The following is a 19097-nucleotide window of genomic DNA, read 5'->3' on the forward strand; positions in this document are numbered from 1 at the left end:
CGTCTACCACCTCAAGGGTGTGGTCACCAGTGCTGATGTGTGGAGTGCTGGTAGCGTGTTTGCCTTTGTCAGGCTGATGGTCAAGCCGAACTCCTTGCAGGCTTGGGCAAAACGGCTGACCTTTCTTGGAGTGCTCTGTCAAGACTGCATCATCTGGAAACAGGATCTCTTGTGAACAGAGACAGAGGAAGGATGCCTCTGAATAACAGTTGCTGGGAATCACAGATGGGCAGAGCACTGTTGCACTCATATTCTGCTTGCATGCTTCCCACAGACATGGGAGTGGCAGACTTGGGGCTCTCAAATTTCAGCAGTCCCCTTTGCAACTCTAACATTTGGCACCCCTCGCCTCTCGTGTTCCATTCTACAGCATTGTAGAATCTCCATGTCTCCGCTCCTCCACCTGCAGCTGCTGGGTGACCTTGGGCTGGTCACACTTCTTTGAAGTCTCTCAGCCCCACTCACCTCACAGAGTGTTTGTTGTGGGGGAGGAAGGGAAAGGAGAATGTTAGCCGCTTTGAGACTCCTTAAAGGGAGTGAAAGGCGGGATATCAAATCCAAACTCTTCATTGTTGTGGCACCCTCTAAAACTGCACCAGTTGTGCTACCCTAAAACCGCCTCTAGGCATGGAGACTAGATTGGTTGGCCACTGTGAGAACAGAATGCTAGACTGGATGGACCCTGAGATTCCACAACCTTGCTCTGTGAGATTGGGCGTCCTCAGCAAATCATTGCCAGAGAGAGACATCAGTGTTCATAAATGGATTCCAGTTAAACTGTTTTTTGTTTGCAAGAGAGTTTTTCTAGCACTAATTAGGAAAACAGAAAATTAACAAGTTTTCTATGGTTCTTAATGCTTCCTTGATAAAATATGTTTATTGTTTAATCTTTTGTTTGGCTTCAACTGCTGTATCTCCAGAAGTCTTTCGAAAATATGTTGTTGTTCCCCAAACTTTAATTAACATTATGAGCATCCATACAAAGGTAATATAAATGCTTTCTCTCTTAAGACACCGCCACATTGCATTTCTTTTGCCAATTAAATCAGAGCTAATTGGACAACTGAACAAATAGAAGAAACTAGAATGAGATATTGTTTTTCAAGAAGCCTTTAGTCACGTTCTTGTGTTAGTTGACAAATATATTGACAATAATATAATTGGCTGTTTACTCTTGGCCCTGATCCAAAAAAATAGACAAAATAGAGAGGTGGGGATGTAACCAGGGAGCAATCACGGATAGCCAGTGGAGTAATTACTACACATATTTTCCCAGCCCATATTGCACTCAACCCAAATAGAAGCAAAATTTCATTAACATTCAAAATGACCTGCATGTGAATAAATCACAGGTCTAAAATGATTTATAGAACTCATCCGGCAAATTATTTTGAAGGGTGAATACTTCAAAGAAAATGCAATCAGAATTTATGCAGAGTATGAAAATGAAGCAAAATATGTAAACTCATTAGTAGGTAGCTCCTCAGAATTTGATAACAGTAGATTACGATGCTAAACTCTCTCTGCTGGCAAGTTGCATGAACAATAACACTTTCACAAAAGTAGAATATCCTACAAGCAGATTCTAGGTGTGTGTATATCTATATAGAGATGGATAGATATAGTCAATCCTTTGCAGCAGGTGAAGGTCTCCTGCAAATAACATTTTGTCTGGGGGTCTATTCCACACAATCTGAGAATTTTTTGATTGCTGAAAAATATATATTTATTGTCAGGATCATTCCATTTAATCCTATTCCTGATGCATTTTAAGTATGCTCTCCTTTGGAAAGACCACTGTGCTTGTTCATTTTAAGGGTTCATTCTCTGTCTTCCATTTTTGTACTATTTCCATTCACTAGTGAATGTAAGTAATCTCAACTTATACAACCAACAAATATTGTTGCCTTTGGGAAGAGACTGTATGTTTTAAACTTACCAGGCAATTAGATTAAATGGAGCAATTCTGTATACAGCTACATATTTTTCAAAACCTAAGAGGTTTGCATTGTTGCTTTTTTTTTGTCACCACAATCTGTGATCCCATTTATACAGCTGTGCTGGCTACAGCATCAGAATGTCTTGATTAGATTCCAGTCTCTATCTGAAGGATAAAAAGAAAGACTCACAAATTTCAATGCCCAATGATGTCCCCATGCATTTTGGTCTTAAGATGCCAGTTTGGTGGGCTCTGGGTTATGTGCTCTGATTAGAGTCACACATAACATTCACACTGTGAATCATAAATCTGTAGAGTTGGAAGGGACCCCAAGGGCCATTGTGATGGCCTGGAATTCGGACTCAGAGGCTGAACCTGAGGAATCCCAGCCTGCACAGGAGTTCCTGCCTCCAGAACCAGCTGAGCTGGGGCTGGGGCCTGAGCCTGAAGGGTCCTCACCTGTACTGGATCCTCAGGTGCAGGCACCAGCTGAGTCTGCTCTGGTCCCTGAGGTGATGGAGGACCCATTGCCTGCAGGTGCTCGACTCTCAGCCCCGTCAGAGGAGGTTGCCTCTAGGTCCAGTAACCCTCCATCCTCTCCTGAGCTACAGAGGCTCAGGGCAGAGAGGCGGAGGGAACTAAGTTCCCGCAGGAGGAGTGCTCGCCTCCAGGCCAGGAGAGGTGAGTCTCCTGTGAACCGGGGCCGCCCTATGCCTCGGAGCAGATAAAAGCCAGTCAGCCCCAGTCCCATGTTGCGGGAGCAATGTTGTTGCTAGCTTGTTCCTGCCTGCACCCTGTCCTGCTCTTCCGCCAGAGTTCCTGACCTCACCCGACTCCCTGCCTTGGACCCAGCTACAGCTTTGACAGTCAGCCACCATACTGCACCATCAACCTCGGACTGGACTCAGACCTTGCCTCTCAGTTAGCCCCTAGGACCAGCACAGCCATCTTTGTCCAACCCCCTGCAATGCAGGAATCTCAACTCAAGCATCCATGACAGATGACCATCCAACCCCTGCTTAAAAAGCCCTGGTTATGTTGATAGCCATTTGAAGTGCTGTGCTGAAAATGTCCTCCCTCAAAAAAATAAAAATCACTGCCTTGTTTGGGGTTGAAGCATTTGGGGGACCTATTCAGCAGTTTGAAGTAGGTGAAAATTCTACCTGATTTTCAGAAGCGAAGACTCACTTGACAGTAGTGGAAGTTGCAGCTTTTCCTGCCAGCCTCCTTAAAAAGAAAGTGCTGCTGTCAAAACCACAAGCTTCAGCAACCAAGCTCCTATTACCATTTTCATTTCCCCATGGTCACATCATGAAGCAGTGTCAGTCCAACGGGGCATTTGGGGCAGGTGAGATGAAAACAGGAGCTCCACCATCATTGCCAATTTAGACAAGAGCAAAGCAGTGTTGTAAAAAAAATGCTACTACAACCACTACTGGATAAGGTTCTGCTTTTGAAAGTTTGGATTTTCTTGCCTTCCAAATATGAAAGAGGGTCTGCAGTCCTCCACTGAAGTCCTCTATTCTACTGTTTGCAGAATAATAATATATAATATTTCCTAAGGAAGGTATTAAAATTGCATAATTCATTAATGTGAGTTGCAGAATTGTTTTAATTTCTAGATGAGTATCATTTGCTGTCCAGCTCTTCTTTTCATTTTGATCTGGCTCAAACACATGCAGCCAAAGCAGATTGAGTTTTTAATAATCATAATTATATCTTTCCTTAGGGTTTGAAAAATTACTTCTTAAAGCAACTTGTGTAGTAAGATTCCATGCTGTTGTGTTCCTCTCTTTCACCTGAGGGCACAGATAATGGATTTGGGAGAGAAGAACCAAGAAAACCTTCTAAAACATTATTAGCTCAACCCACGAATGGATGGCACTCTATGATCATATACCTTGCTTTTATACTTTAGATAAAAGGATTACTACTTCTGTAGCATAAGGCTAATAGATCTGTTTACATGAGAAACAGCTAAGATGCAAAGAACTGCAGAGCTAGTTCAATTACCACAAGAGATTGTAACACTACTTTTTCTCCCGTTAACTTTTCTTTCTAATCCCAAAACATATGAGAAAGATCTGAACATTTTCTTTCATTCCAGTCTGTAGAGAAAAGTCTTTTATTCCCCTCCAGCTGCCTGGGTGCTCTGGATTTGATGTCCCCTCAGAAAAGTGATATATGGTGCATCCCCCTTTTTTAGGGATGGAAGGATATGTCAATTTTGGTTCTCCCAGTTTCTGATTTTTCCAATCTTAAATTCAGTTTTTGACATTTTGCAGCAATCTGCAATTTAAAAAAAAAGTCATGAAAATTCTTCAGCATTTCATTGCTAATTTTTCCTAATAAACTCATTTTTCTATGCTTTTTTGACTAAGGCACACATTTTTGCTAGCAATTTCCCCTAATATATGTATGCTGTATGTTATTTTCACTAACGGCTTCATTTTTAGGCACACCTTGCCCTAATACATATATGCCTTTTTATAAAGATCACTTGGTTGGAGAACTGCACCCACAAAATTCAGCTACCTTCACATTTCAAAGCATAGCTGTGTTTCAGTTTGCATATTGTTTCAGAAAGTGTGGATTTGATAGAACTAGCTTTGAATTGAATTTCTCCTCCATCCCTATCCTTCTCATATGTTATGTTTGTTCATTTATACATGCACCATTGTATGCATGTATATCCCACCCTTCTTTTTGGGAGCTCCAGCTTGCATATGTGCTCCTTCTCCTCACTTTATCCTCACAATAACCCTGGGAGGTAGATTAGGCTGACAAGAGAGGGACTGGCCCAAGCTCATGTAGTGAGCTTCATGCCTGAGTGGAGCTATGAAACCTGGTTTCCCAAACATGTAGTGTCCAACATTCTAGACACTAAACCACACTTTCCTATATCAGTGGACCCTTGGTTGCAGGCTTATCTGGTAGCAGTGATGGGCAGCTGCATGCCACAGTTTAATAATTCCCACAATGCCTTTGATTTCTGGGGTATTGTGGGGGGACTAAAAGGGCCACTTGCAGACTCAGGTCAAACATCAGGACCAGTGGTCAGCTAATTTTTTAAAAAAAGTTTATGCACCTTTGATGAATAGAGAGCATTAAGCTTGGATCAGCCTTTAAACCTCACTTTACTCTTACCCTGATCAACTAAAAATGTTTGTGTTTCAGCTTAAGGTCCCCCCCAACCCCCCAGCTCCATTCTGGACTTACTCTAGGCTCCACCTCCAACTCATAGGTTTCTCATGCTCCGTTCCTCATCCTCCCTCCCTTCCAGAGTGGGCAATGCTACACAATACAAACTACTTTGGAAATGAGGAGTGTTTTGTAAAGAGTATGTTATAACAAAGGGGTTTGTTGTTAAAAGAAAAATCAAACGTTCTGTTGGGCGAGTGGGAGTCCTTGGGCTCGCTTAGTTCTTTGAATCCTCCCCGTAGGCAATAGGACACGTGGCTCTTTGGAGAAAAAAAGAAATTTCAGCTGGTTTAGAATGTGGCAGCAAGGGCAGGGGCTTGAGTGCCCATTCTGGGATAATGTAGTGTCTAACTTACAGTAGTTGCACTGCAGTCTAGTTTGTTTCCCATGCACAATTCAAGGTACTGGTTATTACCTTTAAGGCCCTGAATCAGGTGTGGCTATTCTGTGCCCTTCCATATGGGAATGTTCAGGGATGCAGGAGAGAATATATTGTTTGATTCTATCTTTTCCAACTTGTGTTAACAAGTTCTACAGTTTAGCAGAGTAACATTCCCCTTTTTAAACTTGCACAGCAGATACGTTTGCTCAGGCTCGCTAAAGCCTCTATAATAAGTTTTCCTTTTGGTTATTTCCCCTTTAGTTCCTCATAAAAAGATAGACACGACACAGTCTTCTATAAAAGTATGAGAAGAGTTTACTCACCTTTTCTGTTCACAATTGGATCCTAGAAGGCAGACTTTAAGTTACAGAAGTAATATACCTGGAAACTATCCCATAAGGAGACAGTCACTTTGTCCAAGAGACAAAGAGAACATCTTCCAGCCAAGAGAACATCTTAGGCTAAGCAGATGTTGCTCCTTCGACTAGTGTAGTCAGAGAGAGAGAGAGATGGCTGACCAGTCCTTCTCTTTTGTTACCTGGGCAGGTGAGGTCACACCCACCTCTAGTCACATGCAGAGGAAGTCTGTCCCAGCTTAGGAGAAACAGGAAGTTCCGACTGGCTGGTCCAGACATCCCCTTTTATGTCCACTCTAGGGATGTTGTACTTGACTGCTCTTGTGTTTCACATCCCACATTCCAGAACCTGTTGGTCTCCAGCCACCATCAGTCCTAGACGCCATGGCCAGTAGTCAAGGATGAGAGGAGTTGAAGGCAAGCAATATCTGGAGGGCCACAGGCTCCCCATCCCTGCCCTCAGTGATTTGGGTTCAGGATATCGTCTCCTGTAATAGCCTTTTTTATGATTTGCAAAGGCGGCTTTTCTCTGTGCCATGACATTGACAGAGGTGTGGTTGGTTGGGATCTCAGAGTGGACTTTCTCTGTAGCTGATTCTTGATTATGGAACTCCATATTTCAAGAGGTGCTCCTGGACTATCTCCTAACCTTCAGCTATTTAGTTAAGACATTTTTTTTACAGCAGACATTTAACCTGCCAAGTTGTGGAATTTCAGTGCTTTTTTTATCTGCTGTGTCTTGAGATTAATCATTTCACTGTGCTGCTTTTAACTTGTTTTAAGCTTCCCTGAGCAATGTGTTTACATTGAAAGGACAGGGTATAAATCCTCTTAAATAAATAATAGTTGTGTGAATGGCTCCACTTGGAAGGCACATTGCATTTGAGCTGACACTGGGTGAGATGAAATGTAGAGTGATTTTAATGCTGGCATGGCTCATTCACACAGGCAGCTCAGATCACCACTTGACTCTTGATTTGGCAATTAATTACTGGCTGATTATGCATCTGTAAATTGCCTCTAAGGCACATTGGTTTGCATCCAACTGTGACTCCCATTCATGGAAGTCTTTGATCCAGTGGCGACTTCCATGAACAGAATGGGAAGGGAATAATTTTTGCAAATTCTCTTACAGCTCCGATGCTACCTCCCATGCTGTTCCATTGGGATCCCAAATCCACAGATTTTGAAGCGTTAGAAGAGGGACTCAGTGAAGATCACCTCTGTCCCCCTCCATTCATGGAAGCCTCCATTGGATCAAAGAGCTTTCTGTGAATGGAAAGAAGCACTTGGATATGGCTCGTTGATTTCAATGGAATTTATTTTCAGGTATGTATGTTTCAGACTGCAGCTTAAGGCCCAATAAAAGCTGGCTTTCCAAAGCCTTTAAGGTTTTGATATTCTGCTCCCAGACAGGAATAAAATGCATTTATTTGTCTAATCAGTTTTACTGACAGTAAGTTTAAAGTTTCATGGTGTATAGTCAGGAATGCAAACATCGTTAGTCTGAATTAGAAAATAAAAATCAATTGCTTGTTAAAACTTTGAATGGTACAACAGCAGAAAATAAAGTAGGTATGATTAGTTCAGGGTTAAAGAGAAACACAATTTGAATGTCCAAGATCCTGTTGTTTTCTAACCCGTTCCACAAATCTAGGTCCTTGGCTCATACTCTGATGAACCATTTAAATTTGCAACCTGGATTGCTGGTGTAATTCCTGAGTTTTTATTAAGATATGTGGTCTCCACTAAACATCAATGGCAGCGGGGTTAGAAAGCCTCAACCCATTATGACAAAGGCAGGGGAAACTGTGAGCCTCAAGTTGCTGCTGAATTTCCATCTTCCCTGACCATTGCACATGCTGGTGGGAGTTGGAGTCCAACAATATTCTTCTATTAAACATAATCATTACTGCACTGTTTACTTCCAGGGATGGGGAGAGGCACTTGTGGAATTTTCTGCCTCAGGAGCCAAAAAAATACAACTAGCATTGGGTGCTTTGCATCTTGATTTGTGGGGCAGGAGTTTGATGCTTTGCCTTTGGCAACAAAATGTCTTGAACCAGCTCCAGTGGCGTAGCGTGGGTTGTCAGCACCCGGGGCAAGGCAAGTAATTTGCGCCCCCTAACCTGTGGATTTGCGCCCCCTAACCCTAACCCCCAGATGTTGCGCCCGGTGCGGCTGGCACCCCCCACGCTACACCACTGACCAGCTGTGATGTCTAACTATGCAGAGGATCAGGCTGTGAGGTTGGAAAGTTACCTTGTTAGTGACCTTCAGCCAAAAACCCAAGAGTTTTCTATGGGCCAAAGCCCTGCCTTTTGCTGAAGCAGCTGTAATATTTCAAAGCACAGTGTCAATTAATACAATATTTGTCAAAGGAAGATTTGTTACAAAAACAATGGAAGCGGGTTCGGGGAGAGAACATTAAGTCCTGAAAGCAAATCTCTCCCCACCTTCTGCCCCATTCAGCCTGGTATTTGTTCTCATCACTAGCGTATTATTTTCCATTAGAAGATTACAGACGACATAAGATGGTAATAAAAGAAACGGATGCATTGTTATGCGTCTGACAGCGAACATTTAGCTAAATGGATTCCTTTATATTGTCAATGTTTTTCTTCATATTACAGAAACGGATGCTTTCAATTTAAACAGTGGTGTTTCTGTCTACCCTGTTTCTAAGAAGCTGTAGCACTTTCTAAACCTGAAATAAAGAAAGAAATAAGGAACACATCTCCACAATCAGTCCCACAGATACTTCTTTTACCCACCATATGTATGAATATTTTCAAGGATTGTATGGAATGTATGTTTGTATATTCGTAACATGTATGTATTAATGTTGAATTATTTTAAAAAAATTTTTTTAAAAAGGAACACATCACTCTCAGACCAGAAAAAAGTTGAAGTACGTTAAGTGTAAGAACTATCCCCTGCATTTCTTTCTTTTTGATTTACCAGGAGCAGATTACCAATAACTCACACAGGTTCAATGAAGTTAACTCTTCATTCAAAGAAACAAGACAGCTCAGGAAGACAGGACTAGGGAGTACCACAATTCTTCCCAGGAGAACTTGCCCCTAGGAGGCGGTTGTGAGGACTGAAAGTCCCCAACTTCCCACAGCTCCCTAAGTCTCCTCCTCCCCCAGCTCCTTCCTAAGCAATCTGAGGCTCATTTATCATGTCTGTCTTTGCTCCACCCTCTTCATACCTCTGTGGGTTCTGGGAGACCAGAGGGGAGAGGAGCTGGTTGCCACAGGACAGGGAGACACCTGGACTGCCTCTCAGCACCCCTCCCTTTCCAGCCTTCTCTTCTACCTCTGGTTCTGGGCTGTTCTTTGCTACAGACTCTTCCTGCTCACTGAACCCTGTTATCACTTCAAACTTAAAGGGCCTGGGATCCATAAACCCAGCTTTGCCAGAGGATAGTTGGGCCCCAGCATCATGACCAGTGGATCAGGGCCTCTGGAGCTTTGAGTCAGGACCTCCAAAGTACCCATGTCTCTAGGTTGATCCAGCAATGCAGATGAAGAGACTTGTTTCAGGCTCCAAAAAGGAGTCCTGTCTTTTTAAGGCTTTTCTCAAGGTACATTCCTGGGGGAGGGGGAGGGGAGGGGAGGGGAAGTCAGCTACCACCTGGAGGAGGGGCAGTGCCACCATCATCAGCGGATGTAACCTGCTGTATGGAGGCATGGGTCACATGATTCCTCCAACCCACCCATCCCTTTCATGTGGCCCCCAAGAAATTGCTAATAAGGTAATATGGCCCTTGAGCGGCGAAAGGTTCCCTACCCAGAAAATTCTGGAAAGAAAGTGAATACTTTCTGTCGTTGCTTCTTTAAAAAGGCACCATAATCCATGCATTCAGTAAAGAAACACTGAATTAAAATCGTCCACAACACAGATTTCCATTATGAAGCAATGGAAGAGTGCCTAGCACAGCAGGACTGTAATCTTGTCAGCAGCCTCTAGATACTACTGTAATTTGTCTAATAATATTATATTGTTATCAAGACTTAGTTTCTTCAGGAAACGGTCTGAAGAACAAAGAGGATGTTTTGTCTAGTCCACAAATGTAAACCCAGCACAGTAATTTGATATCTCTTCCTATCACAATGTTACCTTCAATACTGAGCATTCTCTACAATATTATTGTTATGGCCGGGTTCAATTTATTACTTGGTTTGTTGCTTAAGGTTTCTTTCCGTTACAGGGCCAGTTCTTTATTTACTTTAGCTTGCCATTTGAACAAATTAGAAAATGACTGCTAATACTAATTTGCAGTCATGCTGTAAAATACTAATAAGAAAAGAATTGTGCACATTGAACCAGCCCATTTCCCAGCATTGTGTAACTGTTTGCGTGTAACTTCCCCACTATTATTCAACGAAGTCTACAAACAGTAGATATGGCTGAAATGGAATTGTTTGTTGTGTCCCCTATGGGTCTGTGTGGGTGCTAATTCTTTTTCATTGCAACTTTATTACTGTGTTGCTCCCCACTTATCAGGTAATAAAATTGGGCTGTGTGCAATAATGTGCAAATGAGCACATTTAATTTTTTATCACTTTCTTTAGGATTGTCTTATTGTCACTACTTAATTGTTTGCCACAAATTCAGTACATCAAGCAATAGCTATGGGATGTGATTCACTAGGAATTTATCTTGAGCAATTCAAACTCCTTTCTTATGTTTATGTCATGATGTAGCTTCCCCCAATGGGGCTTTTTCAGGTCAGGAAGCGCTGCATTACAAAATTCAAATAAGTGAAAATTTTGAAGGGCAGCTGTGTTTTGGCTGAGGAAGTATGAATTAGGTAGGTTCAAATTTAAATGTCAAGCAAATAAATCTTTCCTCTTTCCCTACCTCTAGCAGCTGCCATACCATAATACTGAAAATAATATATTTTCCTACATAGCCACATATGATGAGGCCATAAACTTATTTGTATGTACTAATCTGTATTTAAGAGTTCAAGAACTCACTTGTAAATTCAATTTCAAATATGAGGAATGCAGTGTGATACATTTGACCCTGATAAGAACATGCATTGAAACAGAAGTGTGTATAAAGAGTGTTAATGGAATAGATTGTCCCAAGGCATTAGGAGAATAATGTGTTTACACATTCATTATGCTCTGAAGAAAAAAAAGCCACCAGTGATTTGTCAACCTAATTTTTGGTGGGGGTATGTGTGCACCTGATTGTCAGAACACCAAATAATTTGGGTGCTTCCCTTCAACAGATAGCCCAGGTGAAGCTTAAATATCTTTTATATATCCCACCAAAGTTGCAGGCTTACCGCAAGTATGCAGACAAACAGGTTGGATGGTGTCTTGTACACCTCTTTCCGGCAGCTCCTTCCGGCAGCCAAGCTGGTACCAAACGTATTGTTCTGCTTTCCTTTGGACCACATTGGCAAGGCCAAAGGGGTGTGTGTGTCTTGTTGTCTGGGCATCTCATGACCTCTATACACGCTGCCCAGACTTCCACTCCAGGGAGGTCACTTTGGTGCTGCTAAATCACAGTTTGACTTCACCCCCAGTCAGTGGCGTAGCGTGGGGGTGCAGGGGGGGCGGCCTCACCGGGCGCAACCTCTGGGGGGGGGCACACTCGCACTCGCAGCTCTCTGCCCGAGTGCTAAAATCCACGGGTTAGGGGGCGCAAATTACTTGCCTTGCCCCGGGTGCTGACAACCCACGCTACGCCACTGCCCCCAGTGGTGTACTCAGTTGTCTTGAGACAGACAGATGCCAACAATGCTGAATAGGGATAATGTAAGCACTACAGCAGCCTAGTCTGAATCTGGTCTCCATTACCATTATACTCTTGAGATTTAATGAGTCATCAGAGATTGTGATCAGATGAGATGATCAAGGCACTGACAAAAAAAATGTTCCTTAGATATGAACTTGAATGTGTAGCTTCTGCCATGTCCATAACACATAAACAGTGCAATCATATTCATGTTTATTCAGAATCATGTACCATTATGTTCAATGGGGCTTGCTTCCTAGATAGTGTGTTTAGGATTGCAGCCAAAGTTCTCTTAAAGCAACGATCCTAATAATTTACTACATGAAAGCAGATACAAGAAGGTGAGGAGTCCAACCTCAGTGTGATGTCAGTGAAGCTCCTGCATTTAAGTCATAAATCAGTTTAACGTCTGTTGAAATGAAAGGTTGTTACATAAAGGCAAGGCTCTTGGGAGCAAGAGGGTTTACAAACTGACAGGGCAACAATTTATTGTTGTGTTGGCAGACACTGCTATAACTGTGCTGACAAAGTAAAAGTGCCCAGAGTTAATAAAACCAGGAAGGCTCTGCAAATGTTATATTGCTTCTCTATCATATATAGCTATATGAAAGTTCATGGCAAAATGTTTCCATGCAAACACTGAGAACGCCAAGGCTGTAACTTTCTTTTATCAGCTTTGAGCATATGACAGAGATAAATGGAAATCTAGACTGAAGCTTTCTCTTTCATGATCAAAATGGAGGAAGACGTCTCACTGGGTTTAAGACCAATGAGAACAGAAGGAGTTCCTGATGGATCAGACTAGTGGTCGATCTGTTTCAGCATCCTGCTCACAGTGGCCAACCTGATTCCCCTGGGAAGTCCTCAAGAAGGGATTGCTAGAAATAGCCCTCTCCACTGATATTTCATCTGGTATTCAGTGGCATATAGAATCTGAATTGGGGGTTCCATGTAACCATCATGAGTAGTAGTATCCTCCGTGAAGTAGGTCCCATCTGTACTATAGCTTTAAAACAGTACTATCCCACTTTAAACAGCTGTGGCTTCCTATTGGATCCTATTAGCACCATGAGCCTGACTATTCTTCACAAAGCAATGGTTTTCCCTCCTCAGTAGGACTATGAAATGTTTCTACAGTATGTTCCCATGAAATAGGTTGCATTGGACTGTCAAGCAAGTCCAGCTTTGGACCAAGCTTCAGTTTGAATCCATTGCTGTCTATGTTCTTCAGGACCCAAAAGTGACTGTGAGGAATAAAAAAAAATCAGATAGTGAATATAAGTGAAACTCATCAGTTGCTCCAGGTGGTTCCCTGGATGGGGCATTGCACTAGAATATGGACTCAGGGGTTTCCTTCAGGCAGCGCAGCAGTTTATTTATAATTTCAAAATATAACCTGGCAATTTCCCTTTTATGAAGCTGGGAGGACAAGTTAAATGAGGGTCAGACACAGTAGAATGCAAAAACCGAAGTTGGCTTATATGCTGCTCATCATTTTTGCCTGGAAAATGTATTTAGAATATATTAACTTGGGTGGTCCAAGAAAGGATCAATAGCATTAGAGTATAAAAAGCAGCAATTCCACCTCCCTGCCCAGTTCCAAAGTAGACCCTGAAATGTAATATTTTTAGTCATAAAAACAATGTTTTTAATAAGCAAACTCCCACTCAGTTCTGTCTTTTGATATTAGAAACCAGATGACTTCAGGAGAAAAAAACCTGCTGTCTTCATAAAAATTTACAAGCTATGGAAATATATTTGGATTCTAAGCCAAAGCAGTAACAACTGCAATGATAATACTCTACCCATGGCTGCCCTTGCAAACTGTTACTTCCCTTAACTGATCAGGGCTGCAGTTATGGAGTAATTGGACTGACTTATTTAAATTTATAAAGCAGCAAAGTACATCCCCAACTATGTTCCAGGGATCTTCAGTTGATTGAAAATGGCACGTTATCAAATGTAAATGAGTGCTGGATATTGAAACAAGAAATATCTCTGTAAACCCAACACCATCTGTTACTGTATCACCACAATTTTCTAAAGAAGTTGAGATCCTTTTCTGAGGACAGGAAACGCAGGAATGACCAGTATTGCATGGATCTGTTTGCATCCTTTCTCAGCGTGTGGCAGCCGTGCTTTTTTAGTCCTTTGAATTAACTTCTAGCTGCTGATGCCACATGTTGAGCCAATCATAGAAAAAACAAAACAAAACATGCATATCCTGGCCTTGCCTCAGCATGCAGAAAGCCAGACAGCAATAAGTTTTTTCTTGGCTTCAGCACTCACTTTGCCACTTCAGTATCAAGCCCTGCTGTTTCAGTGATTTCCACTCACGGGTGGCAAACATGGACTGTAGGTCTGACATCAGTACCCAACAATCTCAGACAGCTCCATTGGTCAAAAGACCCATGGCCCTTTTGTTTACCCAGTCTGCAAGCTGCAGTCTTAACTTGTCAGTAAACCACATTGCAAATGTTTCCACGATGCCCCAGAGGACCTGACGTTGCATCACTCCGAGGCATGGTGGAGGGAATTAAAATAGCAGGTGGCTATTTGTTCTGGGGTTTTCCCCAACTCTCTGTGGCATTTATATATTACCTTTCTTCCAAGAAGCCCAAGGAGGCACACCCAGGTCCCTTCCTCCTGTGAGGTACCGTAAGTTAGGCTGAGAGGCAGAGACTGGTCTAATGTCACGCAGTGCCAGGTTTAACATTTCTCTTACACAAGACACGACATGCTGGCAGTTTAACTAGTCGAGGTTTATTAGCAATAACAGGCTTTCAGCAAACCGAGCTTCCCACAACTCATTCCTCACTGTCGGAGTCAGTTGACTCAATTGGCTTCCTGCCCTTCCCAAGGCCAGATATACCTCAGGCCCGCTTCCTGCTGGTCTTCCTTTGCTCTAATCGTTTGCTCCACCTCCTACTTTTTGGAGACTCAGGTGCAGCCAATTCCTCCTCCTCAGAAGTTGTGAGGAGAATCAGAACTTACAGGGTTAAACAGTTCTGAGTGACGTCTCACATTCTGAGGTGTGGTTATGTTCACATACGGGAATCTTCCTTTGTGTGAGTTCTCTTTCGTTTTTGGCTGAGAGACGAGAAGGATGCCTGCTGTTTCGCCGGGCTAATTTATGATGTTTTTCTACGCAATAAAAGACTGTTGGAGATAAGCGGGAAGCTTGCAGTCTGATTTATTATCCACACACGGCAACAGTTTCTCCCACTGCTGAACTCTGCTGGGACTATGCTAAGAGAGCTAAGAGGAGCTCGAGTTTTTTGATCGGCACAGAAGCACAGTGGTGCAGAAGAAACGTGCCGGACGCCATCTTAACTTCACATCCTCCTCCTCGGAAGTTGACTCCAACTCCCTCCTACCACCTGCACCCTGCTCCTTCATCTCTGTGCTGCTGTGAAAACTTACAGGCAGTATTCCCGAGCGAGAGGGGTTTATCTCACTTTTGTTGTGTGAAAGAATCAGGTTTATATTTTCCTCAGCCTCTTCCTCCCCCTCTGCTGATTCCTCTCTGCTGGCCATGTCTCTGACACCCAGTTAGCTTCATGGGTAAATGGGGATTGGAACCCTGGCTTCCCTGGTCTTAGTCCAACAATGTATAAACTGTCTTCCAGATGAAAATGTTGTGGCAGTGTACAAAAAAATGGGTGTGGGGAGGAAAAAATGAACATTTTAAAAAAAATAATAAGAATATATTCAATCCACCTGAAAAAGAAACATTATCAATATTGAACTATGCTACTCTGAAAAAGCCTGAGTAAGAAATTCTAAAGGAGGTGCCCAAAAGAATAAAATATTGACACTATCCTAATCTCCATGCAAAGTGTGTTCCAATATTTATTTTAAATGCTGGCTCTCAGATACATTCTACACACCAATGTGCCAGAGGCACAAAGAGCCCTGGCCATGGCCAATATTCAATTGTAATATAACACAAAGGTCAACAATGTGGTGCCCATGGGATCCTGTGTGCCTGCCAGTACCTTCTGTGGAAGCTGTGGAAGTTTTCCTACCTTTGTTCTTCTGTTCTGAGCTGAGGAGAGACGCGAGTGTGGTTGATGCAGATGCCTTTCTCCTCATTTCATTGTAGAGCGGTGGATTTGGATGGCGGACATGTCTGTACCATTTTGTGGTCTCTTTTTACCGCTCTTTTAGATGTGGCAGCAATTTTGTGGGTTATTCTATGCCCTCATGGCAGCCATTTTGTGACTGGTGCCCACAGTCCGTTTTCAAAATTCCAAATACCCACTGGCACCAGCAAGTTGTTGGTTTCTTATTTATCAGTTTGACACTGCTACTGAAATCATTCTGGGAGATCTACCCCCATATTGGTTTTCTTTGAGCCTTTATCTGGAGGTTTGTTTCAATATTAATTAATATATGTTGGCTGACACCCATGTCTGATCGCTGTCAAGCAGAAGACCATGAATGAGGTGCTTTGTCTCCCTGCTGTGTGTTTTCTCTTAACCCACCTCTGACACACCACTTTCCCCCTCCTCCCTTTCAAGAGGACCACATTGCAAACTCATACTTTCCGTGGTTTTTAAGGTAATTGTTCTAATAAGTGTATCAAATACCAATCACTTTTGAGATGTAGACATTGGTGGTTCGCTCAACAGCACAAAGCATTCACAACATCCCATCTCTGTGTGTGAGGAAATGCCGTAAGATTTCTTCAGTTATAAATTTGTTATTACTTGTTTTGACACTTTCCCATGAGAATGAGTAAAGATGAGTTAACTCAGTCATGAAAGTGTTCTAGCTCTATGGCTTTAGAAAGTCTATTAGTTTAGAAATACTGTATGATCTGTTATTAAATGTTTTAGGTGATATTTAACTGCATTGCTGTAATCCGCTGCAAACCCCCCCCCCATTTCCATAGAAACCATTACCTGCTATCAACCAAGAAACAGGTTTGTTGAACAAGCAGGGCTTACAATGAGCCATACAGACTCAGTTCACCATGCTGTTCCTATCGCCTTAGTCCAGGCTTCCTCAAACTCGGCCCTCCAGATGTTTTTGGCCTACAACTCCCATGATCCTTAGCTAGCAGGACCAATGGTCAGGGATGATGAGAATTGTAGTCTCAAAACATCTTGAGGGCCGAGTTTGAGGAAGCCTGCCTTAGTTCTTCCTTCTCTCAAAGCATTTATCCTCCCCCATTTAGCTTAAAAAAGCTCTCAAGAGTGGTTTACAAAATCAGTACCAGTAAGTTGCAACTGACGTGCATTGAACTTGTGCGCATTCAGATTTACATGCTTGGACATTTTTTAAATGAAAAGGGGACAGGTGTCTGGGAAAATTTTTTTGGCAAGCCAACTCATCATTGCACCCAAGGTGTTTTGACTATACACAATTTTGGCTTTGTGCACTATCCACAGAATGCAAGTTGACAGTCGCCTGCGCTAAGACAGACCCAGCCCTCTGGCTCACAATCTAAAAAGGCGTGACACACGAGGAGAAGGGAATGTGAAAGAGGAGGAAAAAAGCAAGCCCAAACACAAGTTCTTCAGCTTACAAATTCAGTCCTTGTGTACAAACCATGCTAAGGTGCCAGGGGAATACACTTATTGTTAAACACATATGAGCAAGCAGCAATATAATCACCATGATGAGCCTTATATTTAAATGTGAACCAGGACACAGCTGCTGGTTTTGGTGTGCTGAACCATTTGTCAGACTTTTATGGTCCTGAACTGGAACCAAACCAGAACTCAGTTCCAGCTGGACCTGAACTCAAATTGAACTAAATAACTAATGGTTTTACTCAATGGCTCATACCTGCAAAAAGTACTAAAGGCTGGGATTGCACTCACATTTACTCAGGAGTAAACCCCTTTGAATTTATGGGACTTGCTTCAGAATAAGCTTCATGACACAGGTGTTGTATGAATATTTTTTTTTTTAAGTTCCCCATTAGTTTGTGAAACGATGTTGATGATGAAAAATATAACTGTTGAGACAACTTTAGCTTTATAAAATTTAGCAGTTGTAAAGCTGTTTGCTTAGCTTAGGCTTACAATATCAGAATGACAAAAAACAGAAATGTGGAAGAACATACACACTCATGCTGATCTTAGTAATCTTATATAACTTATTTTTTCTTCACAGGCATGGATAACATCTTGAATCTGCACGTGAGGCTCCCCTCATGCCTAACCAAAAGGAGAGCTTTTTCTCTCTACGTAGTTGGCACTAAGATGTTCATTTCATATAATATGTGCTTTTGCCCATGCCATGGAAGATAAACATCGCCTAGGTGTTACTTGATAAATTGATAGTAAAGCCTGGATGCACCAATTAAAATCATTGCTGAAACAAAAATGCCTAACCTACATTTAAACACAGACAGAAGGTGTTGATGTAAAAACCATACGGCAGACAGTTCCATTCTCAAGCCCCAGCAAATGCTCACAGGCGTTTGTGTGTGTCATTTCTGCTTTATGTTTTAAGACTGTAGGTTAGCAGTGATATATCAGGGAAACGATCTAGAATTAGGGGTGAGCAGTGAGATGGCCAAGTTTGCAGATGATACAAAATTGTTCAGGGTTGTTAAAAGAAATGGTAAAGAAGTCCAAAGTGGCCTCTCCAAACTGACTGAGTGAGAGGTGAAATGGCAAATGCAATTAATTCCATGTAAGCAAGTGATGTATGTTGGAGAAAAAAATAGTAATTTAATGAATATGGTTATGCGGTCTGAACTGGCCAGGAACGAGACCCTGAGGTTATAGTATATGAATCGCTGAAGATGTTGACCCAGGGTGCAGCAGCTGTGAAAAAGGAAACGTCCATGCTAGGGATCATTAGGAAAGGAATTGAAAAGAAAACTGCTGATAGCATATTGCCATTATACAGATCTACGATCGCCTCACCTAAAAAGGGATATTGTGGAGTTGGGAAAGTTTTGGAAAAAGACAGCCGAAATAATCAAGGGGCTGCAGCAACTCGTCTATGAGGAAAGGTTGCAGCATTTGGGATTTTTTAGTTTGGAGGAAAGCTAAGTGAGAGAGGTGACATGATAGAAGTTTTAAATTACACATGGCATGAAGACAGTGGCTAGAGAAGTATTCTCCCATGCTCCTAACACGAGAACGTAACATCCACTGGTGCAGAACAGATAGAAGTGTTTCTTCACACACCACATAGCTAAATGATGGAACTTGCTCCCACAGGAGGCAGTGATGGCTTTAAAACATGGATGGCTTAAAAAGAGGATTCGAAAAATTCATGGTGGACAAGGCTGTCAGTGGCTACTGGCTATGACGGCTATACTCTGCCTTCACGGTGAGAAGGCTTCTGAATACAGTGGTACCTTGGTTAATCCGTTCCGGAAGTCCGTTCCAAAACCAAGGCGTGCTTTCCCATAGAAAGTAATGCAAAATGAATTAATCTGTTCCAGTCTTTTAAAAACAACCCCTAAAACAGCAATTTAACATGGATTTTA

At 42.3% G+C, this 19097-nt stretch overlaps 1 long non-coding RNA gene across 1 annotated transcript; it reads left to right on the plus strand.

Moving 5' to 3' along the window:
* The first annotated feature begins 5952 nt into the window (after positions 1 to 5952).
* LOC309380817 lies at positions 5953 to 17945 on the plus strand. Its single transcript, XR_014173158.1, has 3 exons — positions 5953 to 6504; positions 7014 to 7207; positions 17765 to 17945. It is a non-coding gene; the product is annotated as an uncharacterized lncRNA (long non-coding RNA).
* The last annotated feature ends 1152 nt before the right edge of the window (positions 17946 to 19097 follow it).

This window comes from Podarcis melisellensis (assembly GCF_964234715.1).
Source record: "Podarcis melisellensis genome assembly, chromosome: 11".
Classification (NCBI taxonomy): Eukaryota; Metazoa; Chordata; class Lepidosauria; order Squamata; family Lacertidae; genus Podarcis; species Podarcis melisellensis.